General features: G+C 41.2%; 1 protein-coding gene across 3 annotated transcripts in view; it reads left to right on the plus strand.

Annotated features, from left to right (window-relative positions):
* Positions 1-12,887, plus strand: part of NRIP1 (nuclear receptor interacting protein 1) — a 185,424-nt gene that overhangs the window by 105,239 nt on the left and 67,298 nt on the right. The window contains exon 5 of one of the 3 annotated variants that reach the window (XR_003431982.1): positions 3,333-3,427. The exons of the other annotated variants lie outside the window; for them this stretch is intronic. The gene's annotated coding sequence lies outside the window, so the exon portion shown is untranslated. Of the gene's footprint in view, positions 1-3,332; positions 3,428-12,887 lie in introns of those variants that run through there. 3 annotated transcript variants of the gene reach the window in all.

Consider the following 12,887-nt stretch of genomic DNA (forward strand, 5'->3'; position numbering starts at 1 on the left):
GCTTGAGTCCCCAGGAAGTCCACTGAATAAAACATAATTTTCAATGTTTAGGTTATGCATTTTTTTTTCAGTCGACAGTAGCCTCTGTAACCCAGAGTTTTGCAGAGGATGAGAAATGCTGGTCACCTGGCCCTTCCAAGAAGATATTGACACCCTTAACTGGAGCTGGGGAGAGGGACCCTCATTTTCACGGCCACACCCAGCTTGAGCGGATCTTCCATCACACTAAGCTACGGTGAGGGAGAAGGAGTAGGTCATGGCTCAAATGTTATTAGCAAGATTTAAGAGATTTTCTTACATAATGTTCCTCATTTGATGTGTTCCTTTAGGAAAATTTTCAGAGTACTTTTTTTTTTTTTTTTTTTTGCGGTCCCCGGGCCCCCCCCTTTTTTGGGGGCCGGCCCCCGGCGGCCCGGGCTCAGCAGCCATGGCTCACGGACCCAGCCGTTCCGCGGCATGTGGGATCTTCCCGGACCGGGGAACGAACCCACGTCCCCTGCATCAGCAGGCGGACTCTCAACCACTGCGCCACCAGGGAAGCCCCAGAGTACTTTTAAAAAATAATTTTACCACTTACGTTGTTTTGCTGGAGAACGGGTTTGCAGAGCCCCTCAGGCTGCCATTCCCAAAGTGGGTCCCTCTTACTTACCTTATTTCTCATCAACAACTAAATGGACTCAAAGCCACATTCCTCCAGGGTAACCTACTTAAGCAATGTTGTGCTGCAGCATTATTTCTACCCATAGGATGACACATTTCTGGCCCGTGCTATTTTGAATGACTCTTTTCTTACCTCCTATTAAACATAATTTACTTAAATCTATTTTCTTTTTTCCGAGAATTTCATTTAATTTTTTTTCACATCCTCTCTTGGATAATATTCCGATTCATAACTCTTCCTGCCATCAAATGCTCCACAATTGAACCCAACAGACCAAACTCAATGCAACAAACGGCCACCACTTACATATTCAATTTGTAATCATTTAAATGCTCTTTGGTATTTAACTCAGGAAAATTATTCTTTGGGTTTTTTCTTACGCTTTTTTTTAAATTAATTTTTTGAGCAGTTTCAGGTTTATAGAAAAATTGAGCAGAAAGAACAGAGCTCCCCCATATACCTCCACACTGCTACCCCCTCTGTTTCCCTTATTATTAACATCTTGTATTAGTGCCATACATTTGTTACAATTGATGAACTAATATACATTATTTTAACTAAAGTCCTTGGTTTATATTGGACTTTGTATTGGACTTTGTATTTTTAATATAAAGTTCATTCTTTGTAGACTTTGTATTTTTAATACAAAGTTCATTCTTTGTATTATATACTCTATGGGTTTTGACAAATGTATAATTACAAGTACCCACAATTTGAGTATCATCACAGTTTCACTGCCCTAAAAATTCCCTAATTTCTACCTATTCATCCCTCCCATGCACTCCTGCGCTCACTCCCACCTCTTTCCAGGGCCTGGCAACCACTGATCACTTTGTCTCCATAGTTTTTCCCTTTCCAAAATGTCATATAACTGGAACCATATAGTATGTAGTCTTTTCAGATTGGCTTCTTTCACTTAGCAATACAATTTTAAGGTTTATGTCCCTTTGTAGCTTAAGTTCATTTAATCAACTGAATGATATTCTATTGTATGTATATATATCACATTTTGTTTATCCATTTACCTATTGAAGGACATCTTGGTGGCTTTCAGGTTTTGACAGTTATGAATAGAGCTGCTGTGAGGGCTTTTATGTGGACGTTTTTCAAGTTTTTTCTTTTATTAAAATTTTTAAAAATTGGGATTTTTATTATTTCTGATATATTTTTATATAATTTTTTTCATTTTTCTTTCTTCCTTTTTCTTTTTTGATGTGTGTTTTAAGAGGGCAGAGCTGACCTTCCCAATAATTCAAATTTCCCACAACTCCTGTGCTTAAGAAATGCTTAATCATCAATTCCAAGCTCACCAGTTTCACTGGATGTACCAACCAGGTTAAGCTACGTTATGTTGCAGTATCAAACTCTCAGTGACTGAAAACCTCAAAGGTTTATTTCATATTCTTGCTACATGTCCAACTTGAGTTGGCAGCGGGCTCTGCTCATGGTCACGCTCATCCAGGGTGGTGGTACCTCCACTGTCTGGGAGTGTCACTGGTTGCCTTGGCAGAGAGAAAAGAACATGGCGAACTGAGCACCAAATTTAAAAGACTTAACACCTCCTCACATTACACCAACCAAAGCACTGGTCTGCTTAGCTTCAAGATGGTAGGAAGTTTAACTATGTACGTGGTAGACCTGGAAAAAGAAGAACCAGAAGCATTGGTGAACATTCAGTAATATCTACTTTTAATATAGGATTTGCCTGAGCATAGAACAATGTCCTTTTGATCACTAAATTTAATTTGATTATATTTTAATGTTTGCCTTTCCTCTTCACACTATGGACTAGAAGCTAAAATTAACAAAACTTAAAGATTCAGATGATATCTACTAATCCTAAGGAAAAAGCTTAAGTTTGCCACAAGCTCTACAGCGTTACTCTAAGGAAGATGATGGAGTTGAGCGTGAAGTTAGTACACGCTGGAGAGTTGGCACCGCTGACACTGAAGGATTCAAAACCAATGACGATGAGCGCTTTTCACGTAAGCTCAGTATAACAATAGAGAGATGTTCAGTCGTGGTGTCAGAAACAGACACCATAACTATATCCATATACATTTATTGGTTTTATTGTTTTAGTTTGTTTATGTGATTAAAGCTTTTCTTCTCTTTCCAAAATTGGATATTCCATTTGAACCTAAACACATCTTGAAACAAATTTCAACTGAGAAGACAATTTTGGTTGAGGTCATTTCAAATTCATTTAATTGCTCTTGAATCCTTTAGCTAACTAGACACCCTTCTTTTCCCAGATTTGCTGGGAATTTGGGTTACCAGCACCCACTTTATGAAAATCCTTTAGTTATTTATGATCAGCTCTTAGAACTAAGTACTCCTTTACTAGTCCATCCCCAGAAACTTCTCCTCTTCCTTATGGAAACTAATGTTCTTGGGAAAGTCAGCCCTGCTTCATTTTTTCTCATGCATCTTGTCTCAGCATCACCGTGGTAAAGATGAAGACATAGCCAGTCCCTACCTGCGCTATTTGAGCCTATAGGCAACAGGATCCGAAGTCATCCCTGTACTCCTGCTTGATGTTTCCCACTGCAAGAGAAGTCTCCCAAGTCCCCGTCCCAAACTCCTGCATTCCCCATTCTGTTTTCCCTGCACGTTTTCAGAAGCTTCTCAAGGGTTTCTAATCTTACCTCTTCCCAACACTTACCTCTAGAGCAAAAGAGATGGTATAAAGAGGGAGGAGGAATCATCCTTCCATCACTGTGGCAATGAGGGGCAAGAAAATAGAAGAGATTCTCCCCTAGATTGTAAGTATATTAACTGCAATTTCCAACCCACTTTAAGGGAGAAACCATGGAAACTATGTACAGTGGAAAACAAGACTTTGGAATCAAAAGACTGGAATTTGAAGTTCAGCTCCCCCAAAAACTAGCATGAATTTGTCTCAGTCTCAGATTTGGGGCCCGAAAATTTGTTCAGTACCTCTTGCCCACTGGACTATTGCTAGGATCACATGATGTATTAACATGAAAATATTATGTAAAGTGCTATTCACATATTCTCTTTTCTAAAAAGGATGTCGATATTTTCAGTCATAACAATTATATTTACTCATAAAATGTATGGGGAATTCAGAAAAGTACACAAAGAAGAACATAAAAATCACCTATAATTCTACCCGCAAGACATAAATACTATTAGTTATCTCTATTAATATGAAATGCTATTACTACTTTCTTCCAATCTGCCAGTAATTACGTATTTGTGTTTAACATTGTCAGGATTATGCTCTGTCCTTGTGTGGCAGACTGTATTTTCCAAAAGTGGCCACCAGATATTTTCTGGTGCCAGAACCTGGCCTCTCCAACAACACATAGAGTCTTATTTTCCCTCCACATATAACTGGCAAGGGCTTGCAACTGCCTCGATCAATAGAATGTGGTGAAAGGGATGTTGCATGGCTTCTAGGGCTAGGTCATAAAAGGTGATACAGCTTCTGCCTGGCTCTCATTTTTAGGACACCGGCCCTTGGAAACGAGGAGGGGAAGCCTAGGTCACACGGAGAGCCTATGTGTAGGTATTGTGACCAACAGCGTCAATGGATGGACGTATGAGTAAGTGAACCCTCAGATGATTGCAGCCTCTGAGCTGCTACAGCCGATGCCAAGTGGAGTAGAGAGAAGCTGTCCCCAATGAGCCCTGCCCAAATTACAGATTCACAAGCAAAACACATGTTGTCACGACAGTTCACTTAAATTTCATATGCACATTTTCTCATGTCTAACAATTTTTACGTCAACTTAATATGGCTAAATGACCTTCCATTATGTGGATATTCTATAATTTATTAAAATCCTTCTATATTGTTGCTTATTTAAGGTTCTCTCTCCAAACCTTTTTTTATGCTATGATACATAGTGTTGCCAAAAACATCTTTGCACACACATTTTGAGTTTTGCTTTTCTTATGATTTCCATAGAGCAGATTTTAAGAAGACAAAAGTAAACTTCGATGTATCTCGGTTACATTGAATTCGCTCTTTGTGGCTCACTAGAATCAAAACTGTCTTAAGCTTCATTGTTTCTGTAGAAAAGTGTTCTAAGATCTGAGCTTTACAGAACTGCCTCACAAAATTTTGGTACACAATCCTTTTCTAAAGTCAAGAGCCCATTTCCTCATTGACTTCTGAATCACAGAGTCAGAATAAATTTTTATTTATTTATTTATTTTGCGGTACGCGGGCCTCTCACTGTCGTGGCCTCTGTTGTTGCGGAGCACAGGCTCTGGACGCGCAGGCTCAGCGGCCATGGCTCACGGGCCCAGCCGCTCCGCAGCATGTGGGATCTTCCCGGACCGGGGCACGAACCCGCGTCCCCTGCATCGGCAGGCGGACTCTCAACCACTGCGCCTCCAGGGAAGCCCCTAAATTTTTTTTTTTTTTTTTTGAGAATGGTTCTTTCTGTCACAGCTTGTGCCTCTCACCTTTGATTTCCCCTGAATGGCTTGTACCCCAGAAGAAATTCGTTTTTAGTAAGGTGATGCCTGAACCACTGTGATAGACTGAATATGACCCCCATACGGATAGCCATATTTTAATCCCTGGAACCTATGAATGTTCCTTCACACGGTAAAATGGGATTTGCAGATATGGTTAAGTTTAGGCTTTTAAGGAAAGATTATCACAGATTATCCAGACAGGTATGAAATCAATCACAGGGGCTTCCCTGGTGGCGCAGTGGTTGAGAGTCCGCCTGCCGATGCAGGGGACACGGGTTCGTTCCCCGGTCCGGGAAGATCCCACATGCCGCGGAGCGGCTGGGCCCGTGAGCCATGGTCGCTGAGCCTGTGCGTCTGGAGCCTGTGCTCCACAACGGGAGAGGCCACAACAGTGAGAGGCCCGCGTACAGCAAAAAAAAAAAAAAAAAAATGCAATCACAAGAGTTCTTACAAGTGAGAGGCTAAGGGGACATTGGACACAGAAGAAGAGAAGGCAATGTGGCCATGGAGGCAGTAGTGACGCAGCCACAAGCCAAGGCATGCCAGGAGCCGGAAGGAGCAAGGAAAAGTCTCCTGTAGAGTCTCTAAAAGGACTGTGGCCCCGCTAACACCTTAATTTTGGCCTGGTGAAACCGATTTTGGACTTCTGGTCTCCAGAACAGTGAGAGAATAAATCACTGTTGCCTTAAGCCACCAAGTTTGTGGTGATTTGTTACAGCAACTCTGGGAAAATTATACATCATTCTGTTGCTGCATAGGAAATAAAGGAAATACAGAGGAGTTCATTTTAATGCTCCAAATTCTCTTCCTCAAGTGTCTTCCTAGGGTAGGTGCAGGCTCCAGTACACATGCACAAAATACATTAGAGAGCTTTGGGAGTTTTATTTACGTGTGTGTGAAAATTTAAGTATGAAGCACTCACTGTCCTTTGGAGAGTAATAAAACAAAGATTCTCAGGCTTGTGTAATTCATATTCTAAGTTGGACACACACACACACACACATAAACACCTGGAACAGAGCAGAGATCCCTGGATTTCCTCAAAGTCTACCTTAAGGTACACACTTTGAAATATGTCAGAATTCAGAGCACATAAACATGAAAGCGTAGTTTGAATCTTCCCCCTTTGCAGATATAATTGCAGTCCTGGAATGGAAAATAACAAGGAGTCATAGATAATAGGGCCCCAAAGATCTCAAAGAAATAGGTTAATCTCACTGTGGATCCTAGCATGTCATAAGACATCAGTGTACGCTAGCTTCTCTCTTTCCCTTCCTTGGTTAAAAATGTCCCTTTATTGTCAAGGTCTAAAAAAAGGCAAGACATAACAAATGAATCTGCAGTGATGTTTGAAAAATAGGCCCTGACACATTTGGAACATACCCACTGTTCAAAATCTGCCGGCTGAGAGAAGCTGATTAGAAACCCTGACGGCCCGTGGGGAGCCCCGTCCAGGTGCCTGTTACCTGATGCTCTCAGCTCCGCCTGGGGCAGGATAGAGACAGAGAATCCGTGCAGTTGCCTCTCATCTTCATGTAAACACTGGACCAGTAAGCAGCTGCTGCTGTTGAGACAAACACGAAGGGAGGGAAGGTCGTGCTGGCTAGAAAATCTCACTCGGCCTCTTCTTCTCTTCCTTGGCATTAGACTTTAGCTGGGCCTCTCCAGTGATGAAAGCTTCATCCTTTTCTGTAAGAAGTGCCTTGACTTTCGGTAGTTTCTGTGTATATCTCTTCATCTGGAATCAGAAAAGATCCCCTCTATATACTCTCCCCTGAAGCTCAGAACCAAGAGAGACTTAAAATGACCATCTCTGTTGATAAGTAGATTTAAAATTGAAAGGGCGATTCTAACGTTGGTTGAAGGTTCTGCATTCCATCCCCACGTGGTGGATTTTAAATAAGTCAAAATAGAGCAATTGATGCTGTAAGCCTTAGACAAAGCAGCCATGATCTATGGTGTAGAGAAATTCTTGTGAGGGGAAAAGCGACTCATGCGTATATTCATTCATTTAACAAAATATTTATTAGTGCCCACTCTATAACAGCACTGTGTAAGGTTCTAGAAATACAGTGAGGAGTAAGACAGATCTGTGTCTGCTCTTAAAAAAAATTGAAGTCTAGGTAGTTTAAAAACCAGGAGAGGACTTCCCTGGTGGCGCAGTGGTTGAGAGTCCGTCTGCCGATGCAGGGGATGCGGGTTTGTGCCCCGGTCCGGGAAGATCCCACATGCTGCAGAGCGGGGGTCAAAAACTAGAAGAGACAGACTTGGTGCTGTGATAGGGTGCAGCAGGAAAGTATCTAACCCAAACTTGAATAGCAGTCAGGTTTTATAGAGGAAACGATGTTTTCTTTGAAATTTAGAGGATGGAAATAGCATAAACAGTGGTTTGGAGGTAGGAGAGAACTTAAAGCATTAAAATAACTGAAATCGGGGGCTTCCCTGGTGGCGCAGTGGTTGGGAGTCTGCCTGCCGATGCAGGGGACACGGGTTCGTGCCCCAGTCCGGGAATATCCCACATGCCGCGGAGCGGCTGGGCCCGTGAGCCGTGGCCGCTGAGCCTGCCCGTCTGGAGCCTGTGCTCCGCAACGGGAGAGGCCACAACAGTGAGAGGCCCGCGTACCGCAAAAAAAAAAAAAAAAAAAAAAAAAAAAAAAAAAAAAAAAAAAAAAAACAAGAACAAAAACTGAAATCGAATCAGAATGGCTGAAAGATGAGGTTCTGAAGGTAGAAAGAGCCCTCTTTATATGGATCTTGAAAGTAAAGCCACAAAATTTATTAGATGATGTTAAGCAGTTTGGTGATGTGATCCGATTTTCCCTTCAGGGAGAGCTCTTGGTCTGCAATGCACAAGACAGCTGTTGGAGCTATCGTGGCAAGAGGTGACGGTGGCGCAGGGAATGGTAGTGATGGTGAGGAAGCAGATAAGTGGATGGTACAAGAGGTATTTAGGAGAGAGATTTGCCAGCCTTGGTAATTGAGTAGGCGTGGGTGAAAAAGGAGGATAAATTAAGGTTTTCCGGACTTCACCAAATTGCTGGTGAAGTCAATGAAGCTCAATTTCGGACAAATGAATTGGAGATGTCTAAGCTCTGTTCAAGGGAAGATATTAAGCATAGAGTTCGGGTAAACAAGTTATTTCAGGAGAGATTTAGGTCAAAGGTATAGGTTTGAGGGTGGTTGTTAGCATGCAGTTGATAACTGAAGCCTTTGAAGCTGAAGAGATTGCTCAAGGCACTTTGTATGTTTAAGAAGAGATGACCTCCTGGGGCAGAACGCTGAGAATATAGTACTTTAAGGGATGAGAAGAAGAAAATCCTGCAAAGGAGACTGCTAGGTGAGAAAAAACTGGGAGACTGTGTATCATGGAAACCAAAAGAAAAGAATATTTACCGAAAGAGAGTGTGGTGAACCTTGCGTTGATCAGTAACGAGTGCATTTAATACTCAGGGCAGAGTCCCTCCTCCATATGGTGAAATCTCAGTCATCATCATGTAAGAATCAATAAACATCTTCTTGATTTGGTCTTTAATTTTAAAATGAGCACCATTTAAAAAACGAATTTCAGTTTTAAAGATATTATTCAAACTCAGTAAACTAGTTCATGTATGAATTAAAGTTTGTACTTGCCAAGCAAATAAAAAATACCTCAAAGTTCATACTCTGTTTTGCTGTTTTCGATTTTAAATACAAATAAAAACTCCTAACATGTGGTAACATAAAAATGACAGAATGAACTCAGTCTCTATTTCTTTGTCTTTACAGTCTCTCTGTTGACATGGTATATTTTGAATCTACTGATTAAACATAGGAATACACGTACTGTAGGGTTGGAGACACAATGACCAACGCAAGCCTGAATGATTCTGAATCATTATGGATTTACTCTTTTTTTTTTTTTAATGTTTTTATTTTATTTTTGGCTGCGTTGGGTCTTCGTTGCTGCATGCGGGCTTTTTCTAGCTGCGGCGAGCAGGGGCTACTCTTCGTTGCAGTACGTGGGCCTCTCATTGCGGTGGCTTCTCTCGTTGTGGAGCACGGGCTCTAATCGCACAGGCTTCAGTAGTTGTGGCACATGAGCTCAGTAGTTTTGGCTCGCAGGCTCTAGAGCGCAGGCTCAGTAGTTGTGGCACTTGGGCTTAGTTGCTCTGCGGCATGTGGGATCTTCCTGGACCAGAGCTCGAACCCGTGTCCCCTGCATTGGTAGGCATATTCTTAACCACTGCGCCACCAGGGAAGTCCCTGGATTTACTCTTGAAATGAGTCCACCTGTGTCTGGGGTGAACTGTTTAACTGTGGACTGTTAAAATTAACTTTCAGATAGAATATGAAATTTGTTAAAGGATAAGTAATAAAAAGGTGCTTATTTGAATTGTGCATATGTATATACATATAATATAGCATACTATAATATACATATATAATAATAATATATATTATTAAAATGCAAAAGTAATAGCAATTGCCTAGAACTTAGATCAATAAAAGAGTTTTGGGGAGGAGTATTTTTTAATCCTTTTTTAAAAAATAAATTAGTTTATTTATTTAAAAAATTTTTTTAAAATTTTACTTGAAGCATAGCTAATTCACAATGTTATATTAGTTTCTGGTGTACAGCAAAGTGATTTAGTTATATGTGTATATAAATATCTATTATTTTCCATTAGAATATTACAAGATATTGAATATAGCTCCCTGTGCTATAAAGTAGGGGGAGGAGTATTTTGTTGATCAATTGCTGGTACCTTGTGATAATAAAAAATGACCAAACTTATCAGTTTTTATTATTGTTTTTAATAGACAAGGCACCCCCTTACTACCTGTACTCAGAGTTGACCACTCAAACTCTCCAGCCTTTGGTACGCTACCGGCAAAAATGATGAGTAAAATGAGGCCTGAGAATGACCTAAGTATTCAGTCATAAGAAGGTCATTGGTGACCTTGATAACTGTACTTTCAGAGGAGTGGTGGGGTTGAGGCCATATCACACTGGGCTGAGAAACCAGTAAGTGGAAAAGCAGTTTGGACAGTGACCTGTTTTTCTAGTCTCATTTCCTCCAACTCCCTGGTGGCTCTTTATCCCTTCCCTTTCATCCCTACCTATGCTTTCTTTCCAAGCATATTGAACTTTTCCACCCTTCCCCAAGCATACCAAGACTATCCATGTTTATTTGCCTTTATACCTATCGTTCCTTCTGCTTGGAATGCACTTTCTTCTGGGTTAATTCTTATCTTTCCCTTCATCATTTCTCAAAGAGTGATCCAGTGGAGGCTTCTCAAATCACCCAGGCAAAGCTTCAGTCAGTCCATTCTGCCCCAACATCTCCATTGCCATACCTGGAAGGGCAGGTACTGCCTGGTTGTGCAACGTGTCTTGTCTTTCACATCTCCATCAGTTAGATCATGCCTGCCTGTCCCACTCATAAAAGTTGGTTGGGTAGCTAACTGGGGGAAGAAGAGTGAGTAAGCAATCAAACCAGTGAATGAATAGATAAGTGAATACAACCGAAGGAAACCTGAGACCTTTAGTTCCGTAATTACGTGATGACTGGGTGGATTGGTAACAATGTGATGACGAGGCACAAACACAGTGATGATGCTCTTTGGCAGGTGATTAGCTCATTATGAAAATTATCATAATGCTATAAATAAAGCCAGTCAGTATGTAGTCCTAACTCAGACCTTTCAGCTCTGGGTGCCTCTTCCCTACTAGGATTTCCCAGGCTACTCTGTCGTGGTTCTGTGGCATTATAACCAAGAGGGACATTTTAATTCTGTAGGTGAAAGGAAGCAAGGGCAGGATTCTGCAAGACCAGTTTTGTTAGCTCAGTCTAGAAAAATCAGTTGAGCAAAGCAGGAGTTATTGTTGGCTTTAATCTGTCCTACTTGCCCAGGAAAGGCTCTATTGGGTTTTCAGAATGAATGATTCAGATGTACCTAAGTGCTTACATTTGTTTGGGAAAGATTGAGATTTCAAGATGTAATTTGATATGTACCTTTCCCCCATTACCCCAGTCTCTCTTTTCCTGTTCTTTGTTACATGTTCAGTGACATGAAACCAGGCGGCACTTGACACTGAATAGCTCTAAGCCGGCCATTGTCAGTTCCAAAGTCAATCATTTGCCCGAGGTCAGGAAGGAAAACTGGGTGGTGACTTCATTTCCTAGTGCTTCAGACTAGAAGTTTTCTTCCCTCTCCCTTCACTAGTTTCTTAGTACATTTTGTTATTGTTGTGAAGTTCAAAATGGGACGTTTATATGTCTTGAGCACAAACCATGAACTTGGAAAGACTTGTTGATAATGAAACTGCTTGAGGCTGGTGTCCTGGATGTGAAATTGGGCTCTTTATTCAGGGTGCTTTTTTTCAGCCTTCTGCCTGAAGAGCTCCCCGCCTACTTATGCTGATTCACTCAACCTCCAACGGGACCCCGTTTCAATATTTGCAGTACAGTTCTCCTCAGTGAGTTCAGCTGAATGAACAGTTGAATAAATAGTAAAAGAATCAATTCCTATGAAGGAACAGTAACGTTCAATAATATCTCTTTAAGCGTGGTGACCTCTATGACTTTTAAATATTAGAAAATCTTAATGTGCAGCTGGTGAATGAATGAATGCCTTTTTGATAATTGAGTATTTTTCTGGGATACAAAGCTCTGGATTTAACAGCTGTCCAGTCAACAGTCAAAGCTATACTCAGTTGTGTAAACACTGACCTTTTCTTACCCAATTTTCCTCCTGATTTTGTTGATACATGTCTCTGCACTCTCCTTTACTTGAAACAAATTTTGTTTTTGTTTTTGTTTTTTGCGGTATGCTGCGGCCTCTCCCGTTGCGGGGCACAGGCTCCGGACGCGCAGCCCCAGCGAACATAGCTCACGGGCCCAGCCGCCCAGCGGCACGTGGGATCCTCACGGACCGGGGAACGAGCCCGCGACCCCTGCATTGGCAGGCGGACTCCCAACCACTGCACCACCAGGGAAGCCCTGAAACAAATCTTGGAACAAATTTTTGTTACTTACTTGCAACACAGCTACAGTTGGACACAGGAAGGCCAGGATGAGAATAATAAGGATCTTGTTACTTGATGATAACAAATTGCTGTTTGGTGATATTTTTTCAAGAGATGATACTCATGCTAAAATGAAATTTGGGAAATATAGTGATGGAATAGAAAGATCTCAGTACCAGTCCTGTCTTGGCCATTAAAGCTACCATGTGATCTTAGAAAAATCAATTAACATCTCTGGGCCTCAGTTTCTTCATGGTTATAATGAAAACATTGGATTAGATCACTAGTGTTCAGCTGTGTCCCTAACAGCCCCAAATCCTCTCAGAAGATATTAAGTGATATATGGTTTGTTTACTCGGTATCTTTTCTGCTGTATAAGTTTCCTTAAGGGCTGGTGTAAAACTTTGCCATAATTTTACTTTACTGTATAACTGAGAGGTTATACTTATGCTAGAGTTGATATTCTACCTTTCACTCCCCAAACCCATCTCCACTCTCAACCCATGTCTTCCTGACCTATAATATCCCAAACACAGTACATGAAATATATTAATACACAAAGCATGAAAAGTTCTCATCCTCACAAGAGTTTACATTGTAGTGGGGAAAAGTGACAGAAAATTAGCAATACCCATAATAAATAAGAAAATTACATACAATAGTAGAAAATGCTAAGTGTTATGGTGAAAAGACAGAGCGGTATACATGGACTTGGAAATGTAACAGAGCAGGACCCTATGGGCCTTCCCGGGACAGACACCC

Source organism: Aethalodelphis obliquidens, unplaced genomic scaffold (assembly GCF_003676395.1).
Source record: "Aethalodelphis obliquidens isolate GAN/ISIS:26980383/991018 unplaced genomic scaffold, ASM367639v1 scaffold1, whole genome shotgun sequence".
Taxonomy (NCBI): Eukaryota; Metazoa; Chordata; class Mammalia; order Artiodactyla; family Delphinidae; genus Aethalodelphis; species Aethalodelphis obliquidens.